The 23,859-nt window shown below is 41.9% G+C and overlaps 1 protein-coding gene across 1 annotated transcript in view; it reads left to right on the top strand.

Moving 5' to 3' along the window:
- fbxl17 (F-box and leucine-rich repeat protein 17) overlaps positions 1 to 23,859 on the top strand; it is a 366,739-nt gene that overhangs the window by 239,126 nt on the left and 103,754 nt on the right. The gene's annotated exons all lie outside the window — the stretch shown is intronic.

Raw genomic sequence — 23,859 nt, 5'->3', positions numbered from 1 at the left:
AGTGCAGGATTTTAGAGGCAGTTATGGAAACATGTAGGGGGATCTGTATAGTCCCTTTAAGTATTTGTTTTAGTAGAAAGTACAAATCTGTTTAACCCCCACCTTAACCGAGCACATTTGCTCCAGTTCGGCTTCATCCAAGTCTTAAAGCTTCGTGACAAAACTGATCTAAACAGATGTTTTTCCTCGAGTTGTTGCCTGGTTGTTGTCACTTCTTAGATTTCATTGCTTTTTCGTCAATTTTTTGTTGCCTCTTTGTTGCATTGTTTCCACTTTTTCATCACTTTTTGACATGCTTTTCTCAATCTTTCGATGTTTTTTTTTTTTCACTTTTTTGTTGCACTTTCGTCAACTTTTTGTTACATTTTTTGTTTTGTTTTCAATCTCGTATTTGTTGCTATTTTTATGCTTTTTTTTTTTTTAAGAAACCTTTAGATTTGGGTAACGCCAAACTGGAGAAAATGCGCTCAGTTCAGGTGTTCAGTGTTAGGAATAATAACTTTGCAGCTTCAAAACCTGAATTCCCTTCTGCGCGGCAGCACCATGGGGACAAACCTCTGTGAGTCAAATTTGACAGTCGCGTCACCCACTGTTAATCCAGTGTGCATTAGTAGGCTTTGAAAATGAACAAAACCCAGGAAATACACACTGGAGCTTTTCCTGTAGTAGAAGAACCTCAAACAACAAAAACCTGAAAGCCTGTTTTGATGAGGAAATGGTTTTGTTTGTTCCCATTGAGACGGAAGTCACTTTGAGTGGTCAATATTTTTTGTTGGTTGACTTCGGTTCATTCCCAACTTCTTTTTAAAAATGTCACATGATCAAATTCATATGATATTTACTGGTAGTATCATACAGAACTGCTACTAAGACTTTCCTCATATCAATAGAAGTCTAAGGCTGTGCAATTAGTAAAGATAAATAAATACATGAAAATAACCTCTTTGTCTGGCTTTACCCAAATCCAGAAGCTTAAAAAAAACATCAAAATAGCAACAAAAATGTGATGAAAACATGACCAAAAAGCAATGAGAAAAAGGGATGAAAAAGCCACAAAAACAAACCAAAAACAAGACAAAAAAGCCCCAAAAATTATCCATTAACATGACAAAAAAGGGCCAAAAATGCAACAATAATGTGCCGGAAAAGCAACAAAAACACGTCAAGAGTGCTTAAAAAATGTGACAAAAATGAGTTGACGATGTGACAAAGCAGTTACGATCGCTTTGGTAGGTCTTAGCTTTCAAATGAGGCGCTACACTGTTGCTCTGCAGTCCAGAAGCTTTTAGATTTGGATAAAGCCGAGCTGGAGAAAATGCGCTCGGTTCAGGCACGAGTACGAGGTTAACAACAGTAACAGCTCATTGTTTGGACATTAGAGCAGTGAAATGGAAACTATTTTAGTGTCGAATGCAGTTGGAAGCATGTATGTTGTTTAGGTTAAGGTTTATTCTGAAGCGTCTCATGAAGCATAAAAATCGATATTTGTTGCGGTTTCGTTAAAGAGACAAGAATAACGCTGCTTTTTCTCCTCACAATGTGTTCTTTTTGGTCACAGGTAAAGCTCCAGTAAGTTGCGCTCTTACACACACACACAGTGACTGTGCCCTGCCGCTCTCACTGCTATCACCATCTGCCACAGGGCACTGCTCATCTTCTGCTTGACTTATTTATTGTGTTATGGCTGCCGCGTGAAGAAAGATAGGGCCATGACATAACTTGGCAGTGGGGTTATTTACAGCTGAGCATCTTCGGGGTAAAAAAAAAGAGAAAAAATCGCAATGCCTCATTCTGGGCGTAGAGGTTGGACTGATGAGCTATCTGAGATTCCTCTGGCAGAGAACAAGATATTTACTTTTTTTCCCCCACCCCCTAAATACCGTTTGTGCATGTGCCTCACGGAGCGCCCGCCGCCTGTGTTGGCAAGGCAACAGGCTGTCCATTTGGATGCGCTTCAAGTGAATAACTGCCACTTAACCCGTACAAAGTGCTTAGCTGGCTTTTCCCTCTGGGGCGTGATGGACAAATCGAGTGGCCGAGACTGGCGGTGTTTTCGTAGGCTGCGGCGCGGAAGTAAGAGCAAGGCGTTTGTAGGTGACACTGTATCAAAATATGTCCACAAGCTGTGCCTCTAATGTAGTGTAGTGTAATGTAGTGTAGTGTATTAAGAACCTGTGATATAGTGGACAAGTGGGGGTTTTGTCAACGTGTAATGATAAGATAAGATTCGGAAAGTAATGCAAAAAAGCAGTTGCAGTTTGGATGTGAACTGCCTTCCACCCTTATGGATCTTTTGCTTGAGGCTCCAAAGGTTCTCTATAGGGTTGAGGTCAGGGGAGGATGGGGTCCACATCATGACTTTTATGCCCATAGCAGCCAATGATGCAGAGGTATTCTTTACAGCATGACATGGTGCGTTGTCATGCATGAAGAGGATTTTGTTAGGGAAAGCACAGTTCTTCCTTTTGTACCATAGAAGTGGTCAGTCAGAAACTCCACATATTTTTCAGAGGTCATTTTCACACCTTCAGGGATCCTAAACGGGCCGACTAGCTCTCTCCCCATGGTTCTGGCCCAAAACATGACTCTGCCACCTCCTTACTGACGTCACAGCCTTGTTGGAACATGGTGGCCATTCACCAACCATCCACTACTCCATCCATCTGACCACCCAGGGTTACACGGCACTCTTCAGTGAACAAGACTGTTTGAAAATGAGTCCTCATGTATTTCTGAGCCACTGCAGCTGTTTCTGCTCGTGAGCATTCAATTGACAGTTTAGGGGAGGCCGGATAGAAGGTTTATGCACAACTGCAGCCTCTGGAGGGTCCTACACATTGATGTTCGGGGGACTCCAGAGGCACCAGTGTGTCACAATGATTATGCTTAATCTTTCGTGAAATATTTAAGGTTTTCATATCTAGACCAAGGCAATCAACTATTTTACGCTTTTCATCAGCAGAAAGATCTTTTTTCTTTCCCATATTGCTTGAAAATGGTGGTCTGCTTAATAAAGTGGAACACCCTTTTTCAGTAGTTTTTCCCTTAACTGGGCTCACCTGACAACTGATCATCAGAGGGGTCTGAGATTAATGTCAGTGATTCAAAGAGCCCTGAGACACAATACCATCCATGACTTTCATTGAAAAACTTTTTTTTTTTACCTTTATGACACTGAAATACAATTTGCATTATAATTTGGAACACCGTGTAGAGTGTTTTTCTGTCCTTGGACGTAGAGCCTAACCAGGTTAGAGTCCACGTCCAAATCGCATATACTGTATGTCTTTGGAGTTGCCCCAGAGGAATGTTGTTTTTCAGGTGGAATGGATGATAGCTGTCAGCCCTTTTGCTTTTTTTCCCCGAAGATTGAAGTGTGAATGTTATCTTGCTGATTTTTTGATGTTCAAGTCCAAGGAGTGCTTGTTTGATTTACTATAATCTAAACTCAGTTGGTCAAGTTGATGTTTTTACCAAGTTTACTTTCTTACTTTTGCCGTCTTCACTCAACCACATCGCAGGTCGGATTTGGGCAGGAAGCGGCGAGGATGACGAGCATTTACGGCTTCAGTTATGACCCCATCGGCACATTTTTGAGCTTGGCCGACGACAAGCTGCTGGAAGGCCTCGTCGCTTTGCCGAGTCGTTTAGAAACATGATTAACGGCACTGGAACACAATAGGAATGCGATTCTCATTCGAGCGGTGGGTACAGCCGGCTAGCCTGGGAAATCATCCAGGCCCTAATTGCTGGAGCAGACCCCGATTCAGACGACTGGAAGTTAACCACACACACACGAAAACACACACAAGGAGAAATAGATTTAGGAGGCAGAGGTGCGGCGTTGCCTTGGCCCCGGAATGGTAATTGTGGCGTAGCTGTAAACAAAGTTGAGAAATGTGTGTGAACTTTGTGTCAGTGTAGTTTAGCGCCTCCCAAACCCTGAGGAATATCTGATCTCACAGTTAGGAGTATCATTTATTAGAGCAAATGTCTCCTGCACTGTGTAAGCGGACATTTTTTAGAATTTGAAGTCAAGCCCAGTAGAATTTAGTTACTGATGCACTCCATTTTAAAGCCATAGTGCAGAACTTTTTAAAGAATAAATAGTATAAAATACGTGGATGGCTGGCCCCTCTTCGATCATAACTAATAGCAGAGCCTGTCAATCATGATTTATGCTTCAACTTTTTTTTGCTGATGTACAAAAAGCAACGTGGTTAAAAACATGAAACATAGTCAAGCATTGTCACATGGGTCATAGCATTTTTAGAAAAAAAATAAAAAAATCTTTGGAGCCAGGCTTTTAAGTGTCTTTTGGAGTTGCCCCTGGCCTCCAGGGGGTGGTATTACAGAAACGTCAGCTCCCCGCCATGAGGACCAAAGCAAAGCTTTTTTCCTCACCCATTGTCCAGGAAACAATCCCAGAGTACACACAACAGTTTGAGGTGTACAATAGGCACACATAGCCTTTGCTGAGTCTTAATTGGTCACATTTATCCACATTCTCTAAACACTGAGGAAAACTGGCTAACAGTGGAGGATTACACTGATTATTTTATTATTACTGTATATATCCTCAGTTTTTTGACTACTTTGCAATGGGATGCAGTCAACACCAGATGAAGTGGGGAAGCTGCCATGAGTTTGTGGAGTTCTAAGTGCGTCCAGTGGTTTAATGTCTGATGCTCTGAGCTCTAGTGAAGTTATTTGTTTATTTGAGCAGTTAACGCTCTGTTCAAAAGGAGTGGGCCGAAGCAAGAGCTTCAGCAAGCACCCACCCCAAAATCCATACAATAAAATAATACAAAGGAACACAGTGCAAAATAATACAAAGGAACACAGTGCAAAATAATACAAAGGAACACAGTGCAAAATAATACAAAGGAACACAGTGCAAAAGGGGGAAAAAAACGTCAAAGAAACAACAGCAAAAAAAAAAATTATATATAGCTCTATGAAGAATAGTTCTTTGTCCATCTTTTTAGTATGTCAAGCACCAGTAAATGTGTTTCAATAGATCTGATGGTTGAATTTTTTTTCACATCAGACACGGTCTGCAACATCCTCACCTCGAGTTTACACAATCAGCCGCATTGATACATAAATACAAGCATTAATTTTTAGCATGGTGAGTGTATTTATATTTGAAAGAAAGCTCAAAAACATCCTGGTTGTGAGTGGATTTGCTTCTTGTCAGACTGTACCTTTCCTGAGCGCTCGAGGGACACAGTGACACACTGCATGATCTGGATTGTTCCGCTGTGTGGCGGGAATCTAATCTAATTTTGTACAAAAAAAAAAATCCTGCTCTTCACATCTTTAGCATTCATTGTTTCTCTATTACCACATATCCTTACTGTTGCTCACTGGCACAACAGCAGTACAGTCTTGTGTCTATTCACTGAAAGATTTTAAATAGACAACCCTAAGCAGATTAATCCCCTTTAGTTTATCTTTGTTGTTCTTTTGCACAATGCACATTTGCTTGCCACCTGTCTTGAGATATTGGATATTTTTACGTCCGTTTATACTAGCCCAATAAAAAAAGTCCTAAAGTTTTTTTTTTTTGGTTTTGTTCAGGGAAGGCCTTGCAGCAGCCGCGCAGCTCGGTGCACATCTCGCAGAGGACGCACTCGTGTATGGATTTATGCGCCCATATAAAGAAAATTTATAACAAGAATCATTTTGCGAGGAGCCTCAGAAGTATAAACCGCCTCCTCTCCTCGTCTTCCCCTCGCCTCTGCTGCTCCGCCCCTCCATTTCATTAAGTGTAAAGACGCTCCTGTGCTCTGTTCCTTTACCCTTTTCTTTACATCTTCTGCCTTAACCCCCCCCCCCCCCCCCCCCCACCCCATCCTGTCCTCTGTCTTTCACCCCCGTTGCCCGCTTCCCCGCCGCCTTTGTGCATCCGGACAGCCATGTAATTGCGGATGGTACAAGGATCGCTATGTGAAAAGGCCTTGGGGCGGCTGTAGTGGCTGGTACCGCTGGTCCTACCTACAACCTCCTCCCGCCTTCACCGCCCCTTTGTTCCCGTTTGTATTGTGAGCCGGGGCTAAAAAAGAACGCCAACACATGTTGTTTGGGTGGAAGACGGTCTGCGGCCTTTGTGATAAATTCAGACCTGGCGAGTATTATTTATTATTTCGCTTTCTGCCCGGGCGCTTGGATTGCCCGGGTTTGCTACATAAAAGACTTGTGAAATGCAGTTTGCAAACCTGACAAAACACGCATGTTCATTCTATTCCAATGTACAATTCGAGATAGTCCGCTTGTTTGCCGAAGCTCAAGACAAATTTCCTTCTGGTGCAATAACGTTGAACCTTCAAATTGACTGTTTTTGTGTTATTGAGTTATGTTTAGTTGAACCTCGGATTCAGGAGGAACAATGCGGTTTTCGTCCTGGTCGTGGCACACTGGACCAACTCTATACCCTTCATCGGGTACTCGAGGGTTCGTGGGAGTTCGCCCAACCAGTCCACATGTGTTTTGTGGATCTGGAGAAAGCGTTCGACCGCGTCCCTCGTGGTGCCCTGTGGGGGGTGCTCCGGGAGTATGGGGTCCGGGGCCCTCTGCTAAGGGCTGTCCGTTCCCTGTATGACCGCAGCAGGAGCTTGGTTCGCATTGCCGGCAGTAAGTCAGACCTGTTCCCGGTGCGTGTTGGTCTCCGCCAGGGCTGCCCTTTGTCACCGGTTCTGTTCATTACTTTTATGGACAGAATTTCTAGGCGCAGCCAGGGGCCGGAGGGTGTCCGGTTTGGGAGCCTCAGAGTCTCATCTCTGCTGTTTGCGGACGATGTTGTTCTGATGGCTTCAACGAACCAGGACCTTCAGCACGCACTGGGGTGGTTTGCAGCCGAGTGTGTAGCGGCCGGGATGAGGATCAGCACCTCCAAATCCGAGGCCATGGTTCTCCACCGGAAAAAGGTGGTTTCCCCTCTTCAGGTCGGTGGGGAGTCCTTGCCTCAAGTGGAGGAGTTCAAGTATCTCGGGGTCTTGTTCACGAGTGAGGGACGGATGGAGCGTGAGATCGATAGACGGATCGGTGCGGCGTCAGCAGTGATGCGGTCGCTGTATCGGTCTGTCGTGGTGAAGAGGGAGCTGAGTCGGAGGGCAAAGCTCTCGATTTACCGATCGATCTACGTTCCCACCCTCACCTATGGTCATGAGATTTGGGTCATGACCGAAAGGACAAGATCGCGAATACAAGCGGCCGAAATGAGTTTCCTTCGCAGGGTGGCTGGGCGCACCCTCCGAGATCGGGTGAGGAGCTCAGTTACCCGGGAGGAGCTCGGAGTAGAGTCGCTGCTCCTTCACGTCGAAAGGAGCCAGCTGAGGTGGCTCGGGCATCTGTTTCGGATGCCTCCTGGTCGCCTCCCGCGGGAGGTGTTCCAGGCATGTCCTAGTGGGACAAGGCCTCGTGGAAGGCCCAGGACACGGTGGTGGGACTATGTCTCCGAGCTGGCCTGGTGTCGCCTCGGGGTCCCCCCAGAACAGCTGGAGGAGGTGTGTGTGGATCGGGAAGTTTGGGCATCTCTGCTGAGACTGCTGCCCCCGCGACCCGGCCCCGGATAAAGCGGAAGAAAATGGATGGATGGATGGATGGAGTTATGTTTCGTATTCATTGTGTTTGCTTTCGTGTTTTTTCCCTGAACAAGCAGGAAAACAATGTGGGCCCTGTTCAGAAACCAGTACTCCCTGTGTTTTTGTTCAGGAGGATTCACAATACCAGGGCTAAAATGTCCTTGAAGTTGTAGAATTTTTTAATAATTCGTAATTAGGGCTATTTGATAACTGCTCTGTTTGATAATTGCTCTTCTGTTTGTTTTAGGTTTGCTATTGACAATAGAAGGAAAGTAGCGCAGTAGCTTCTAATGTGATCGCCTACCTTTTTTTTTTCTTGGTCTTTTTTTCCTGAGTGCTATTTTTTTCTATGACTTATTATTATTATAACATTCCCCGAGTACGAAGGCGAAAGATGATATTACTATAGGCCAATCTATGTTGAGCTGATACAGAACAGCTCACCATAGATTGAACAACGAACAATCTTTATTTTTAGACCGCCGACTTCAGTGCCACCCAATAAATAGAATAAAATACAATAATTGTAGATGTTTTAAGTGTTGAATTTTTTTTTTAAAAAGGTCTTAGGCTCCTCTCCTAAGATCTGAATGTAACCTTAAAGCGGGGATGCCTCTCGCTTGTTTCCATGGAGATGTTGACTAAAGGCAGCCAAATATGAGATTTAAATTGTCAATTTTTATTAGGGCAGAACGATATGGACAAATTTCATATCTCCATGTTCATGCCAGATATCTCGATGCAATATAACTTTTTTATAGCATTTTTCAGAAAAATAAAAACATAATACAAAAGAGTGCAGTTTTATTGATAAAAATCTATATTGTTTATATTTTGCTTTTTCAGTTTTAATGTTTTGAATGTTCATATCTCGATATCAATAAGATTACGATGTATCTTTCAGCCCTAATTCTTAAACATTCTTTGATTGCAAAAATATCATTTTCTGCGTCTCTCTGGTCATTGGGAGCACGTTTTGAATTGTTGGCAACAGCACAGTCGAAGATGTTGCGCAGGGTGCCTTTAATTACAATGGGAATATTACGCTTACATACAAGGGAGTCCGAAAGTCTTGGGGTGGCGGGTCATTTTTCAGGACAGGTGCTAAATAGCGAGTGCGAGCTGGAAAATAACTTCAAGCTTTTTGTGAGCATTTGAAATTGTGTGTATCACTGTATTCGGGCCCCAAACCTGATATGTAAAAGAGAGAACGCTGCGTGAGCCAGAAACGTGCAGATGAGTCTGCTTATGTGCAAAATGAGAGGCACATCGTTTAAGTGGATCAGCAGCAAACGCTTGGGAAATGATCCGCTTGGTCGATACAGACTTACATCAATTTGCACAAACCTCTCGCTTTGTCAACTCTTACTTCTTGTTATGAACCATGTGGACCAAGACAAGCAAAACATTTAAGTTAACACAACGTTTAACAATGAACTTATGCGAGAAGCCGTCAGAGCAGAATGGCATTTTGTGTAACACATGTAACACCTGCTTTTAGCCGAATCGTCTGGAGGACATTTCTGGCAAATAATCATCCTCTAAAATCCATCTTTTCTCTTTATGACTAAAGTCAGAGAGCCAACATTTGCTCGTTTTTATGAACCCCTGTGACTCATATAAGGCCATTGACCCACTCCCAGCTATCGGAATGGAAACAGCAGTTCATTAAGTTTCACCAAAGTTAATTCAAACACATTACTCACTTTGAAACCTGTTGTAATTCTTAGGTTTTCAGGAGCTTGGATGGACTCAGTTGAGCCATATATTACCTAAATGGTAATAAAATACACAAATACTAAATTTCACTTAAAATGGTGGTGGTTAGTTGTGTATTGCAAGTGCATTTATCTTATCTCGATATGCAGGTCCTAAATCTTGATAAATACTTTTATAGAATAAAGAAGTCAAAAAGCAACATATAATTTCAGAATACTTGTGTAGAAGTATGGTAGAGTTTCCCCTGGGCAGTTACAAGAATACTTTACTATGTTTGCATAAATGTATGTAGTGTGTTCAACGAGTCGTGTTCATTTGGTGCTAAAAGACTTGTTTTCCCACTGAGTCATCAAACTATGAATCTGGAACACTAGATTTATTTTTAAGAGTTACCATGTACTAGGGATGCTCGATTATTGAAAAAATAATAATCACAATTATTTTAGTCATAATTGAAATCACAATTATTCAAGCGGTTATTTGTTGCTTTTTAAAAAAAAGTCTATCTTTATTTTATTTATTTATTTAGCAATCAATCAATCAAACTTTATTTATAAAGCACTTTTCATACCGAAAGGTATCACAAAGTGCTTTACAGATTACAACATTTAAAACAATACACCTGGCACAACCTCCCATATATATATTTTATATATTAGGATTAAATAAATAGATTAGTCTGTTAAAAGCTAAGCTAAAAAGGTGGGTCTTGGGCCTGCATAGTTTTTTATTAATCAAAAAACTATGCTGAATATTTTCTGTTTTCTGAACAGTCATAAAAGTGCAAATGATTTCAAGTATGAGGAGAGGTCTCTGTTTCACACCTGCCCCCTGCTGGCCAGCCCTCACACCTGCGCAAGTAAACTGAGCAGCGCGGCCTGATGACATCATCACACAGCGCCGTTTGTTTTTCTGTCAGGCAAAAGCATGAGCCATGGCGAAGGGAAAATAATCCCAGCTGCATGAAATAATGCAAGAAATGCAAACAAATAAAATAAAATCTTTTTATTTGTATTTTTATTATGCATTTTTTTGTGCGTGTAATAATAGAAATCATAAATAATTTTAGATGAATGGCACAGCCCTAAAATATACTGTACTGTGACATAAATAAAACAAACAACATTAAACAATAAATCAAATGGCCATTCATAAACCAGTACAGTTCATTTCACAATCAGTTTCAAGAGCAGTTGACTTTTATTTCATGCTCATCCAAGCCCCTGAAAACTAAAAGAGTCAGTTTTATCTGCGATGCCAAAAGCGCAACAGAGTTTGATCCAGTTTTCAAGAGCCCAGAGGGCTTGGAGTTGAGTGAGTGAATAAATGGGGGCCATGATCACGATTTGTGTAATTTGACTAAATTAATCCAGGTAAATGTTTCACTGCATTCTTCACCATCTGTGGCCCTCTACGCGGAAAAAAGTGTCTGTCTATTTATTATTAAAAACATATACATTTTTCATTCATGCAATTTGAAGCAGTTACTGTAAACAGACCCAGGGGGTTGGAAAAAAACATGTTTAATTAGTAACAAACTTCACTAGCTGCATTTCAAATTAAGCAAGAGTAATAATGCAGCGCCTTGACAATTAGAGACACTGTATCTCAGGCTAATTTAAGACTGTTTCACACCTCAGGGCTCATTCACGGTTCTGTTCAATTTGCAGTTTCTCTTTCTTCAATCAGACGGACAAATATGCCGTGATGATGTTTTCATGGTTTTTAACCTCTTAACCCCCACCTACACAAGCCAATACTCTCCAGGTATCCAGGCATTGCCCAAGTTTTTTATTGTATCTTTATTTTTACAGGGAAGGCCAAATGAGAGTACACGACTCTCTTTTTCACGAGCGCCCTGTTTCATTGCAATTCTAAAAGCTTCTTGAATAAAGCACCAAAATGTAACGATAATGAGAAGCAGATAAGGATGAAAAAGCAACAAAAACACAACAGACGTGTGACAAGAAACGAACGGCAAAAAAGACCACAAAAAGTGTTGAAAAAGTAACAAAATTGTAGCAAAAAATTGATGAAAAATCTATGAAAAGGTGACGACTTCTTACATCACTTTTAGTAGGTCTGAGCTTTCAAATGAGGTAAAGCCGGACTTGAGAAAATGCACTCTGTTAAAGTGGGGGTTAAGGGGTTCAGAACATGAACACGTAGCATCTATGTGACCTGAAACTCCGCGCCATAGTCTAAGATATGTGACTAATACAATAGAGCGCAGAGTAATAGTCTGGAGTTGCCATCCTCATCTCTTCTGAGGTCCTTTTTTTTTTTGCGATTCCCATTTTGCTCTGAATCCGCCTCGTCTCCTTCACTGTGGGTCACACAAAGGCTACATTCTTTGGCAGGCGCCATTAGTTGGCTAACGAAAGACTCAAATTCAATAAAAGTGATGGTCGAGGCTTGGGCGCACTCCTCCAGGTCGGCCTGTGTGAATCCCATAATTTGATTTAGATAGAAAATGTGCGTATGACTTTTTGGGGCCTGAGGAGTTTTTTCTCTTTTTTTTTTATGAACACTGGATATGCCAAGGCAAAAAATAGCCTCTTGTTTGGAGGAGATAGGGAGCATGGGACAGTTGTGATGGTTGGCCGCTGGGTGTTTGTGCCCACAGCGCGGTGACACGGAGCCAAGCGCTGACTGACCCCCAATGGGTCACTCCGACTCATTTCCTCTGTGTTGTGCCTCGTGATAAAGCAAAGCCTCTAAACATGCACTTCTCGGGTCACCATGGAAACTGTTGTGAAGTTGCAAAAGAAAAAATGTATAAAAGGTACATTGGCTGCCACCCATGCCTATTATGTAGATGGAAGGTTGGCAAGAGTGCCCTTGTCAGGTGGCATTAAATTACATATTTTCTGTTATTCTAAATCACTTTTCTCCTTTTGTTCAGATTGCATTGATCGACAATAATGACTTTGTCCTTTGCCGAGGTTTAAACTGTTCACTTCTTGCTTATATACCGGTAATGTACATTTTCATCTCTTACATACTTCACTTTACAATATGTTTTATAAGTTTAGCCCAAAAGACGGCTGAGATGCTGCAATCCTTTTCTGGTAAACTGCAGCGGCAAAAAAGGCAGTAATACACAGTACTTGCACAGACCCGTTTTTTTTTTTTCACACTCTTGCAACACTTTAGTAGCACCTACAGCCTTCAAGCTTCCCTGTCTTGTACTTCAAAATATGTATATTTTTTACCAATAGCTTATTCAAAAACTAAAAAAACATCCAAAATCCCCTCTGGAAAGAAATCTTTGTAACAGATATATCAACAAAATACCCCCCAAAAAATGAGAATTAAATTAAACTATACTACATTTATACCTGGCTTGATCCATTATTTAATTTTGTATGCATACAGTGCCTTTTTTTGTATAAAATGGCTGAAAACCTGGAGAATAAAGTTTACTGTTTTACCACGTGTGTAGAAAACTTCATAAAATAAGATAGCCTTTATTGATCTCATCATAAATCTTAAATACAATGACTACCAAGGACTTTGTGGGGACAAAAAGTATAAGTAGTAAATAATAAAGTAAGCAGATTATAACAAAAACATGTATAGTCAGTATTAGCAGTGCAGGTTTACATCATAGTGCAAGTGGTTGATAAAGTGACGTACATACAGGGATTATTGCATGTATTCTATGAAGAGGTTATTGCACATGTTACTTCACACACTTGTTGTACAGTCTGACAGCAGTGGGGATGAAGGACCTGCTCCTTCTTGCATTGCTGGTGTCTCAGTCTTCCACTGAAAGAGCTGCTCAGCTCCTCTACAGTCCTGTGCAGTGGGTGGGAGGTGTTGTCCATGATGGAGGTGAGCTTGGCTAATGTCCCTGTCCCTGTCCCTCACCTCCTCCACAGAGTCCAGGGGGCAGCCAGGACGGAGCTGGCCCACACCTTCCACCACTGAATCAGGAACCAAAGAATCAGTATTGAAACTCCTGACACTGAAAGATTCACACCTCATGAAATTCCCCCAATCATTCACATTCAACACTTTCATACTGGCAAGGACACAACAGTCTAAACAGCCATAAAATACAAATCTCCCATAGTTCAGGTCTGTCATGATATTTACTTCTTCCACTTAGCGTTCAATGATAAAGACTGGAAAAGCTGTAGAGAGTACTCTTAACATAGTTGAAAGTAAAACATGCTGTTAATGTGAGGAAAATTGTTGATGGAACATTTCAAAAATGCACTTTAGTATCAGTGGCACTGAAGGGAACATACTGAGCATTTATACTTCTACTGCTGAAGCCTTCCCATCTGTATTATCAGAACTAATGTTTAAAGCACTTGTTTACCTTAATAAATCCTTTCCGTAGTCCCTCTGGGTGTAATACAAGTGTTGATGGGATGAATGGGGGGTTTTTCATCTCCCCCTCTTGTCTCTGGCCAGAAAACCGCAATTGCAACTTTGCTGCCTGTGGATCGGAGCAACCAAAACACACTAATGGAATCATGAAGAAGAAGCTAACAGGCTAACGGGAAAAGCTAACTGTGGGCTAGCACCACTCAAACAGTATTTACAGCCAAGTTTGAATGAAATAAATTATCTCCATTGTGTAATTGGATGTACAATGTCCCTCTCTCCCTTTGTCTTTTCTGTCAGCGTAGTATTTACTCTCACGGACAATAAATGAGTGAAAAATCGCAACATGCTATGACACCTGCAGTGGCACTTATGGCCTCCAGGGGCATTAGTTACTTAGTACTGTTTTAAAGCCCATAAAACATTTCTGGAGATGTTCTTCACTCAGAATACCCTTATCACGGCACCATCGGTTTCCTATAATGGAGGCTCACATACTGTTTTTTTCCTGTTTAATTCCCCCTGCTGCCAGTGGAGGGCTCTCCAACCAAACCTTTGAAATGGCTGCCAGTCTTTGTCCTTATTTTGATATTTTGAGCAGCCATTAATTTGATTCGAGCCGGAATAAGCCACGTTGCATTGAGAATCGGCTCAGCTGCCCGTGCACTTCCTCTTCATTTTGTAACCCTTTCTTTATCGCCCATCTCGTCCCATTTCTCCCTGATCCATCTTCCTGACCGTGCCCTGCATCCCAATGGGGCCGCCCTGCTCCCTCCATACATCCCTCCATGTGTTCTGTATGCTCTCGCCGTCCGACGGGGGCTTTTGTCACCCGCCGGTACATCATTGAAAGTGAGCCCATCACTAATTCATGTCAGATGAGGCTCGCGGCGTTTTGTGTCGGAGGTGGGTGGGGGGAGCGTGTAGCTTTTTAGCGAGGGCCTTTCATGTCGAACACACCTTCTCCGTCTCAGTATGCCGGTAATTAAAAAGGGTTTGGCGGGGGCCGACTATTATCTTGTTACTCCAGTGTTTTCAGCTGAGAATGTGCATTGTCCCCATCAAATAAATACATCAAAATAAATTCAGTATGCAAACTATACCAGCTTGTAAATGTCTTGCCTTTCCATATATATATTTTTAGCAAATGTTGGTTTTCTCATCACATTTTTCAAGCTTAAAAACTTGACAATTTTTGAGATCTCAACGACTTTAATGAGGGAACTATATTGTCGAAAACTCCCAAAATAAAATACACATAACTGACCTTTACTTACATTTTTTTCCATATTATCACCAGAAAATCTTTTGCAATAGCAAGTAACTACACTTTTCTCTTTACTTTTTGTTAACTTAAGAAAGTTTAGAAAAGGTTGCAAGGTTCTGGCACCAAAACAGTCGGCCCACCTGTGCCACCTCGATCACTCTATTTTTAGATCGCTGTCGACCACTGTTCAGGTGTCTGTTTGGCAAAATGTTCTTGCACAATCCTGCCATGACATTCAATGCCATTACCAGGAAACATCGAATTTAGTATATTTGTAATTGTGGATTGTTGCTAGCGCTTTGATTGCGTCTTTTTTTTTTTTAACTTTCAGTATGTTGCCGTGCTTTCAGGCCGTGCTCGAAGGGTTGTGAGATGTGACTTAAAAAACAACTGAAGACATTGGGCCTCATTCATGAACATCTTACAAATATATATGACTCAGAATGTTGGGTATCATCGGGAGCACGATTGTGAACAGAACTGGAGATTTTTTGTGTGCATAAGAGTCCTCAAGAGTGTTCTTAGGATTTGTTCTTACAGAGGAACGTTTTCAGCTAAGTATGAGTTTTGTGAATGGCCAAAATCTTCCTAAGAAGTCCTTAAAGGGACTATAAGGAGTTTAAAAATGTTAAAATTAAGTATTTTCCTCCCCCTACATGTTCCAGCCATGTCCTAATGTGTAGAATGAGCTCAGACCTGTTCACCACAACTGCCTCTAAAATCCTGTACGGTCACTCAAAAATGTGTCACTTCGGCCCCGAATTGCCGTCATGCACGAGCTTAATATAGAAGGTGCAGTTACACATATGGCCTGAGGTGGCAGTAGTGAGCATAAAATGGCGAACTTGCTTCCAGCCCCTTTAAGAACAAATGTGTGCATCAGAACGAGCGGTGAACGTTCGTGACATTTTTCTCCACTTTTCTACGCTTTCTCAACCAAAAAGTGTGCGACATTTCCAAAAAAAACAATGAATTGAGAAAACAATGAATCTGGAGTCTAATTCCTTTGGCACAGAGGAGAGGGAAACAGTTCAAATCAAGCTCAAAACCATTGACTATTAGATGATTAAACTATTAGAAAGAAGTAGAGGAAAACTGAGCGCCGAAATGATCAGGAAAAGTTTTGTGTAGCTGTCCACAAAGAGTCTCAACAACACAGATGAGCAGGTGGGGGCAAGTCTTTTGTGCTCTTGACAAGGACAGAATATGCAGGATTAGTCAAATATTATGCATGTTTCCAAGTTTATTTTATATGGAAGGTTTATAATGGAGTTAGACACAACCACATAAAACCCATTAAAGGGGGGTATTATGCAAAATCGACGTTTCAGAGCTTTTCACCATATTCCAATGTTCTCTCATCAAAAACATACCTGGAGCTGTGTCTCGACCCACTCACACGTCTTTGACTAATCTTCGACTCTTTCCCCGAGGCTGTTCTTAGCAACTCCCAAAAAGCTCCATCTGTTCCCAAAAAGCTCCCCCCGAGGTCCTACGTGTCTAGGAAATGCATTTACGCACGTCTCGATCTCTTGCCTATTCTCCTTTCATCATGGAGTAAAAACACAGCCACAGCCGGTCTATTTTATTTATCGATTGAAACAGCTGTGCAGCAAAGGGGAGCAAGGAGGGGCGTTTTAGGTCAATATTGCATTTTCTAACCAGCAGAGACAGTGATAAAGGTGTGTTTGAGACTATTTCCAAATACCTGCAAAAGGTATCACTGCCTCTTCAAGAAAAATAAACAAAAAAGAGCTTAATAAGTGTGTAGCATTGTCTGCCCTTTTTACCACTGCTGTATAACTCTTGATTCCAGGTTTTGTGCATTTGATACACAAGGCAACTCTATGTGTAATTTTAGATCAACAGAAGACTCAAAGCAAAACTTTATTTATGTCACACCAACCGTTCAGTTCATTGGAACCAATATTTCAAGTACTCAAATAAATAAATAAAACATTTTAAAAAGTCTGTAAATGAATATTGTGGAATCGCTCCTCATTAAATGCTGCTTCTTCCTGTCACTCCTCGGGACCTCTCACTCTCTTGTTTGTGCTCTTCCCTTTCGCTCCCTCCCTCGCTCGCTCGCCCGCTCACTGATGTCCAATCTAATTGCTTTAGCGGTGACCCTGGGGACCTGGGCACAGTGTAACAAGCTCCCGGCGGACGCCCAGTGCGCTTTGGCAAAAAATCCCACTCCTTTCTTTTTATCTGCTTGCCCTCTGACTGGTTTCAGCGCCGCTATTCATTTGCAATGCCCCCAATGCGGTAACCCCAAGACTCTCTGCAACTTGTAAATCCCGCTATTTAATAAAATTCTAATTCATGGGGTTGTAATGGGTGTTTGGCTGAAGAGTCGGACCAGCAAAATCTATCCAACATATGACCAAAACACATATTATATTGGTGCAAGCTGTTACATTTCCTAAGATGGGGTTAAAGCTGCCCTCAGCTATTTCTTTTTAAATGTCTTTTGTCAGTAGGTGGAGTAGTGAACCCTGCTCTGGTCCCCCCTCCCTCACCCCCTCCACACGCTGCTCTGATCATAGATTCAATGAGATACGGAAATCTCATTCATCTTGTGAGCAGCACACATTTATCAGCAGAATAAATAAGATATGTTGCAAAATAAACATTTTGAGACTTATATTTTTTTTTCTAAACTGCAACAATTACGTAAGTCTGTATTTAATTTTTTTATATTTGGTATTTAGAACATAATACCACCATTTAGAACTAAGTGTACAGTGCAGAGCTTTTTCCGCGCGAACCCTGGAACGCATCACAGCCTCTCGGTGCTGCTTTGCCTTGTAATCATATGAGGAAAAAGCCCTGACGGCTCCTTAGATATTGTATTATTAACAAACCACATGGACATTTCATGAGGATTTCAGCTGCATTAGAGCAGGTCGCTCAGATGTTTGTCAGTTCACCATCTTTTGTAAACCTCTGTCATAATGATAAACTCTCTGTTAGCCGCTAACAGTTGCGGCTCCTGCTGCTTCAAACATGTGCGATCTCTGCATGTGTTTGTGTTGAAATGGTGAGGGGCAGGTGAGGGTGAGGGATGTGTTGGAGGCGAGGGAGGTGCAGAGCTTGTCTGTTTCTGCAGGGAAAAGTTAGCTCGCTGTTACGAACGATGCAATGTGGAAATGCAACCATTTTGGTCCGGCAAAATGCATTCGCTGAGAGTAGCTTTAAGATGTGAATACAATTTAATTTGAATTTCCAGTAAATCCACACTTCTTGTTGAAACTGATCCACTAACCCACTGCCAAATTATTTGCATACCATGATACTCGATTTGAATTATGACAGTATAGAATGTTTAATTAAAAACATTACCATAAAATTGCTGCGTTGCCAACAACATGATTGATTTTTGCTGCGGTGTTGGTGGTGTTTTTTATGAGATTCAGCCGTTTAGGCATCATGTAGTGTCACTGTGTGTGGTGTTGTGTGTCAAACAACTAAATTGGTGTTCAATTTATAAAAAACAAATGGTGGTTCCCATATGGAGTAAGAATTTTGTTGTTTTTACCCAACAGCCTTTGCGATTTGCTAATTGAGATTTTGATTCATTTGCGATTATCGGAGCTGCCCTAGAAGTACTCTCCATTGGCACATTGTCAAGACAAACGATGGCCATCACAATATGGTGAATTATCCCAGCTTACAGAGTCTATGCAGGCCTTGAGCAGAGGGGGAATGTAAAAGGAGGCCAGAGAAAGAACTGATGGCACGGACAGAGTGAGTGCTGAAATGTAATAGAAAAAGGTGAAATATGAAGACGCGGCTCAGTGAACTACAGCAGACCGGCCGGTGCGCATTTTAACAGCTTTGGCCTCACTCCGCAACAAAGATTCTGAAAGAGATGACACACATTTTTAACTTGTCCGCCGCCGTCAGCCCCCTCAGTGTGATGTGTAGCGCGTCACGTGACGTCCCCAGAGCCGCTTTAAATGATTTCTCAAAGGTTGTGAGAGGCTAACACTTCCTATTCCCGCGGTGTTCTTGTGCAAATTCCCCTTCTGTGGCGAATCCCCAGTTGATCTGCACTCTATTTTCACTGGTACCCCAGAGATAGTAAGGCACAAACAACACATTGTCATCATCTCACCCCTACTGCAATGAAAAGCACTTTGACGGCATCAAATAAAAAACAACATATCCAACAGTGGCTCAGATGGTAGAGCTGGTTGTGGAGTTTGTGCTATAGCTTCAATGATAATATGGTTGCATACTTTGCTTTTAGTTGTTGCTAGCAGACTATCAGATCTAGTTCCTTCCACTTGATGAGTCTTAAGTTCTATTTATTGAAGAGAAAAATGGAAACAGTACACATTAATGATGCCATACCGCCTTTGCTATGCCCAATCCCGTCAGATCTTGGAAGCTAAGCAGGGAAGGGCCTGGTCGGTACTTGGATGGGAGACCATTTGGTAACACCAGGAAGCCTGGGGTGAATGTGGTGTGTGAGTGAGTGGTTGGTGGTGGTCGGAGGGGCCGATGGCGCAGACTGGTTGCCTCGCTTCCGTCAGTTTACCCCAGGGCAGCTGTGGCTACAACAGTAGCTTATCACCACCGAGTATGGAGTGAATGAATAATGACGACAATGTAGCGCTTTGAGAAACTTGTTAATACAGGCTTGTAAAGCGCATTACAAGTGTAAGGCATTATTATTATTATTGATGTTTTCAACAAATGCAAATATGTCAGATTATAGCTTTGGGCTAATTTCCATCTGCGGACCCCCTGGCAGGTTAAGGTTACACAGAGAATTAAAACTAGCTATACAAAGACATGCAAAGAGATACACAAAGAAGTTTCTCGGTATACCTTTCGCTTTTCCAATTGCAGTAATATTGTTCTGAAAGGAAGGGATTCTGGTATAAAAATCTGTTGAGTCGTCATGTGACCGTGGCTTATAGTAAAACAGTGCTTTTTGCTTCAGCCCACTCCTTTTGAGCAGATTGTTTACTGCTCAAATAAGCTAAACTAAACTAAATAGAGAATAAAAGCAGGGCTCAAGACGTCACTTTTGACCGTCAGCCTTCCATCTTGTAGAATCGACTCTATCACGCGAACAACAGCAGATCGAAAGTGTCAAGGTTCTCCCTCCGCTCTCAGGAAGTTATGGCGCCTGACGCCAGGCCTTTGCTGAGACGAGCCCGAGCAAAGAGCAGGGGATGTGAGCGCTGCATTTCACAATGTGACCTCCATTGTCAGTCGCACTGTATGAAGGGGCGCGTTTGTTATAAAGAACAAATGGCTTGATATGGTTTCTCCTTCACCTCTAACATTTCACTGTCTCAACCATTATCCCTCCTTTTTTCTTATTTTTTTTTCAAAGCAAATCTCTTTGTTTGCAGCTGTGTATTCCAGACACAAGGTGAATGCAGCAAAGTATTATGTTACATTTGACAATAGACCCTTTAACAGTGTGTAGCTATAGAAGAGCAATTATATTGCTTCATCAAAAATAGACTGTGCATCTAATAAAGCCATTTATTCATCGGAAACTTGCAGATACAGTTACTGTTGCGCTCTGAAAGTTGTGAAACCTAATTATAAAGGGAGGTTGGAAATGAATTCCACTTCTTTATTATTTTTATTCTTTATTAGGATCCACATTAGCTCCCACAAAGCTCCCACCTTGGAAAACAGTAACAAATATATCAGATTAGGGCTGAAAGATATATCGTTATCGTATTGATATCGAGATATGAACATTCAAAACATTAAAACGGAAAAAGAAAGATATAAATGATATGGATTTTCATCAATAAAACTGCACTCTTTCTTATTATGTCTTTATTTTTCTGAAAAAGGCTTGGTTTTCACCTAACCCATAGTTATATCGTATCGATATCGAGATATCTGGCATGAATATCGAGATATGAAAGTCTGTCCATATCGTTCAGCCCTATATCAGATACATGAATGTTTCACATTTAATAAATCAGGACGTGGATACGCACACATATACTGAGCGAGTTGTCCTTTTCCTTTCAGCTTCAAATGTAGTTTGTTTTTAGTGTTTCTAATATTAAAAAGAAGCGAGTTCCAGGCATTTGCCCCTCTGTACAGAACAGTTCAACAACATACCAGACCGGATTAAAAAACTAAAAGTTCTCACTCCTGCTTTCATATTTATTCGCTCCTCTTTCCACAAACAAACCTTTAATATCGGCACCAGTGTGAAAAATCTATGGTAGACGACTCAGTATTGTAGTTTTGGAGACTCTCTTTCCGACTTCTGCAGGATTCATGGCGATTATTGCACCTCTGTGCTTGGAAAATAAAGTTTTTTATTACGTGTTATTGTGCTGTAAACCTACAGATGGCTCAGTAAACCTGTACAAAATGTGCAAATATCCCAGGTTGTTTACATCCATTACTCAGTTCTACTGCTATATGTGTAGTACAAAATATCACCTCAGCAGCAGTTTGTTTACCTCCTGCGAGCTCGCTCTTAAATGCACACACATAGTAAGCACCCTGTACTTAAACATGCAGGATCTGTACAGTTTGGGTTTGCGCCTCATTCATATTCATGAGGCCCCGTGCGCCAGCATCAAAACGGGCCCCTCCGCCGAAGGTTAATGGGTCAAATGTGCGGATCAGAACGGCGTTGTTGGGCGCGCTCCTCTCATTAGAAGCATTTAGAGGCGAATGATTTGATACAGTTGCTCTGATCTTGCCTTTGGGTCTTCCCCGGTGTATACTTCCCTTCTTGCCTCTCACGCGCGCACACGAGCCGCCGCAGCCTCCGTAGCTCGCTCCTCTGGGCTCCACCGAGGCAGGGGCTGAATGCAGATCACCCCCCCACCCGCTTTGAAGTGTGCGCTCGGGCTCCAGCTATGTCTTTGCCCGCCGCCGGTATACGTAGGCGTTCCTCCTCTCCCTGCTGGGCTGCTGCTGCATGCTTCTTTAATCACATCGGCTGCTTAATTATTAATATGCGTGGTAAAAAAGAAAGAAGGAAAGAAAGGCAGGAGGAGAGGCGAGAGGAGGGAGTGGGGGCTGAATCGGTGAGCAGTTGTGACCCTCACGGCTGTAAGCTTTAACCTTTGCTGTGCGAGAAGTAAGAGCTGGAGTTTAAGGGAGAGAAAACAGCTGGGAGCACTGTATTGTTTTTTTTGTTTTTAAAGGTAGTGGGTCCAAGGAAGACCAGGCTGAGAAAGTGAGGTGGAAAGAGTTTGTTTGCCGGTGGTTGTGCACAATACTGATGAGGGAAGTGTGTGCAAATAATTCCCAGAACGTTCCTGGAGTAGTACTCATAGTCATACAGGGAACATGAATGTTTCCTCTAAAAATGTTTAAAACCCACAGCTCATCACTGGACACGTTCTTTGTTAGAAAACGTGTTGCTAGCAGGCTGTTTACTGAAAGTGAAAGCTTGTTTTCACTGTTTCAAAATGTACAATTCTCATTGCTGCCTACAGAGGGCGCACTACACCAGTTTGAAATCCTGACCAGCCCGTAAGCAAAATGTTTTACTAATGGTTCAGATTTACAGTCATGTTTCTCTTAGTGATAAAAAATGAAATAATAAAAGTAATGTATAAATCATTTTTTGGGTATCTTGAAGGGCACTATATGGAATCATCTTAACATTTGGGCGGCACGGTGGCGCAGCGGTTAGCGCTCACGCCTCACAGCAAGAAGGTCCCGGGTTCGATTCCCACCTGAACGGGGCCTTTCTGTGTGGAGTTTGCATGTTCTCCCCGTGTCTGCGTAGGTTTCCTCCGGGTACTCCGGTTTCCCCTACCACTAAAAACATGTACGATTCCCCTCTGGGGCCAGGACTCCCCTGAAAAAGAGATTCTTAATCTCAGTGGGACTATCCTGGTAAAATAAAGGTCAATAATAATAATAAAATATCATATTATGGCTATAGTTTTTATATAATATAATTGAATATGTTCTTTAATAGTGATTACAGCTTTAAAAATGTAGTATGTTTGTATTACTTATTAGTGTTTCAAAATTCCCCTCATGGAACCGCCACCTTAACGTGGTGGAGGGATTTGAGCACCCAAATGATCCTGGGAGCTCTGTTGTCGGGAGCTTGGTGCCCGGTAGGGTCTCCCAGGGGTAAAAGGTCCAGACCAACAGGCCCGGTTAATCGCGAGGCCGTCCTTGTGTGGACCCACCACCTGCAGGAGGAGCCATAGGGGCTGGTGCAATGTGATATGGGCAGCTCCAACAGCTGCCCATAGAAGAAAATGGAAGAAGATGGATGGATGGATGGATGGATGGATGGATGGATGGATGGATGTTTCAAAAATGTAGCTGAGTTACAATACTTTGAGTTACTTTTGGCAAAATATAAACTGAAAATAGTAATAAAGCCACTGAACAAACCTTCAGTCAGAGTATTCCTTCTCTTTCTCCCACTCTCTCGTGTTTTGTTTTGACGACATTCACTCCAGACTGCAGATCTTATACACCAGTGTCCAACTCAATTTGTTATGCTGCACTTTATTTGGGGGGAGTTTGGCATTTTTTCGTTCATACATTTAAATGCACTATAAGTAACTCGAGTTACTTAAACTGTAATGACTAATATATTCCTGTATTTTGTTTATGTAATATGTTATATCAATCAGAAATAGTTTTTATTGCCATTGTTTGAGAACAGGTTCACAAGCGAAGATTTTTTCTCGTATACCACAGAATATAGATGAAAAATAAGCTATAAAACTTTCAACTATAAGGCTATGGGGCATGCATAAAGAATATTCAAATAAATAAGATAAAAATATAAAAAGTGTAAAAAAAAAAAAATTCCTGAGTTACTGAAAAAAGCAATATATTTTTGTAACTCGTTACTTTTGTAATACATTACCCCAACATTGTTTTTTACCCTGTCATTCCTGTTTCGTGTGAAGTTATGGAAGCCTTAATCTCCCCTGAAACGTCTCCTTTCTCCCCCTCCATATT

Source organism: Gobius niger, assembly GCF_951799975.1.
Source record: "Gobius niger genome assembly, chromosome: 1".
In the NCBI taxonomy this organism is placed as follows: Eukaryota; Metazoa; Chordata; class Actinopteri; order Gobiiformes; family Gobiidae; genus Gobius; species Gobius niger.
This window is presented reverse-complemented; position numbering and strand designations above follow the sequence as displayed.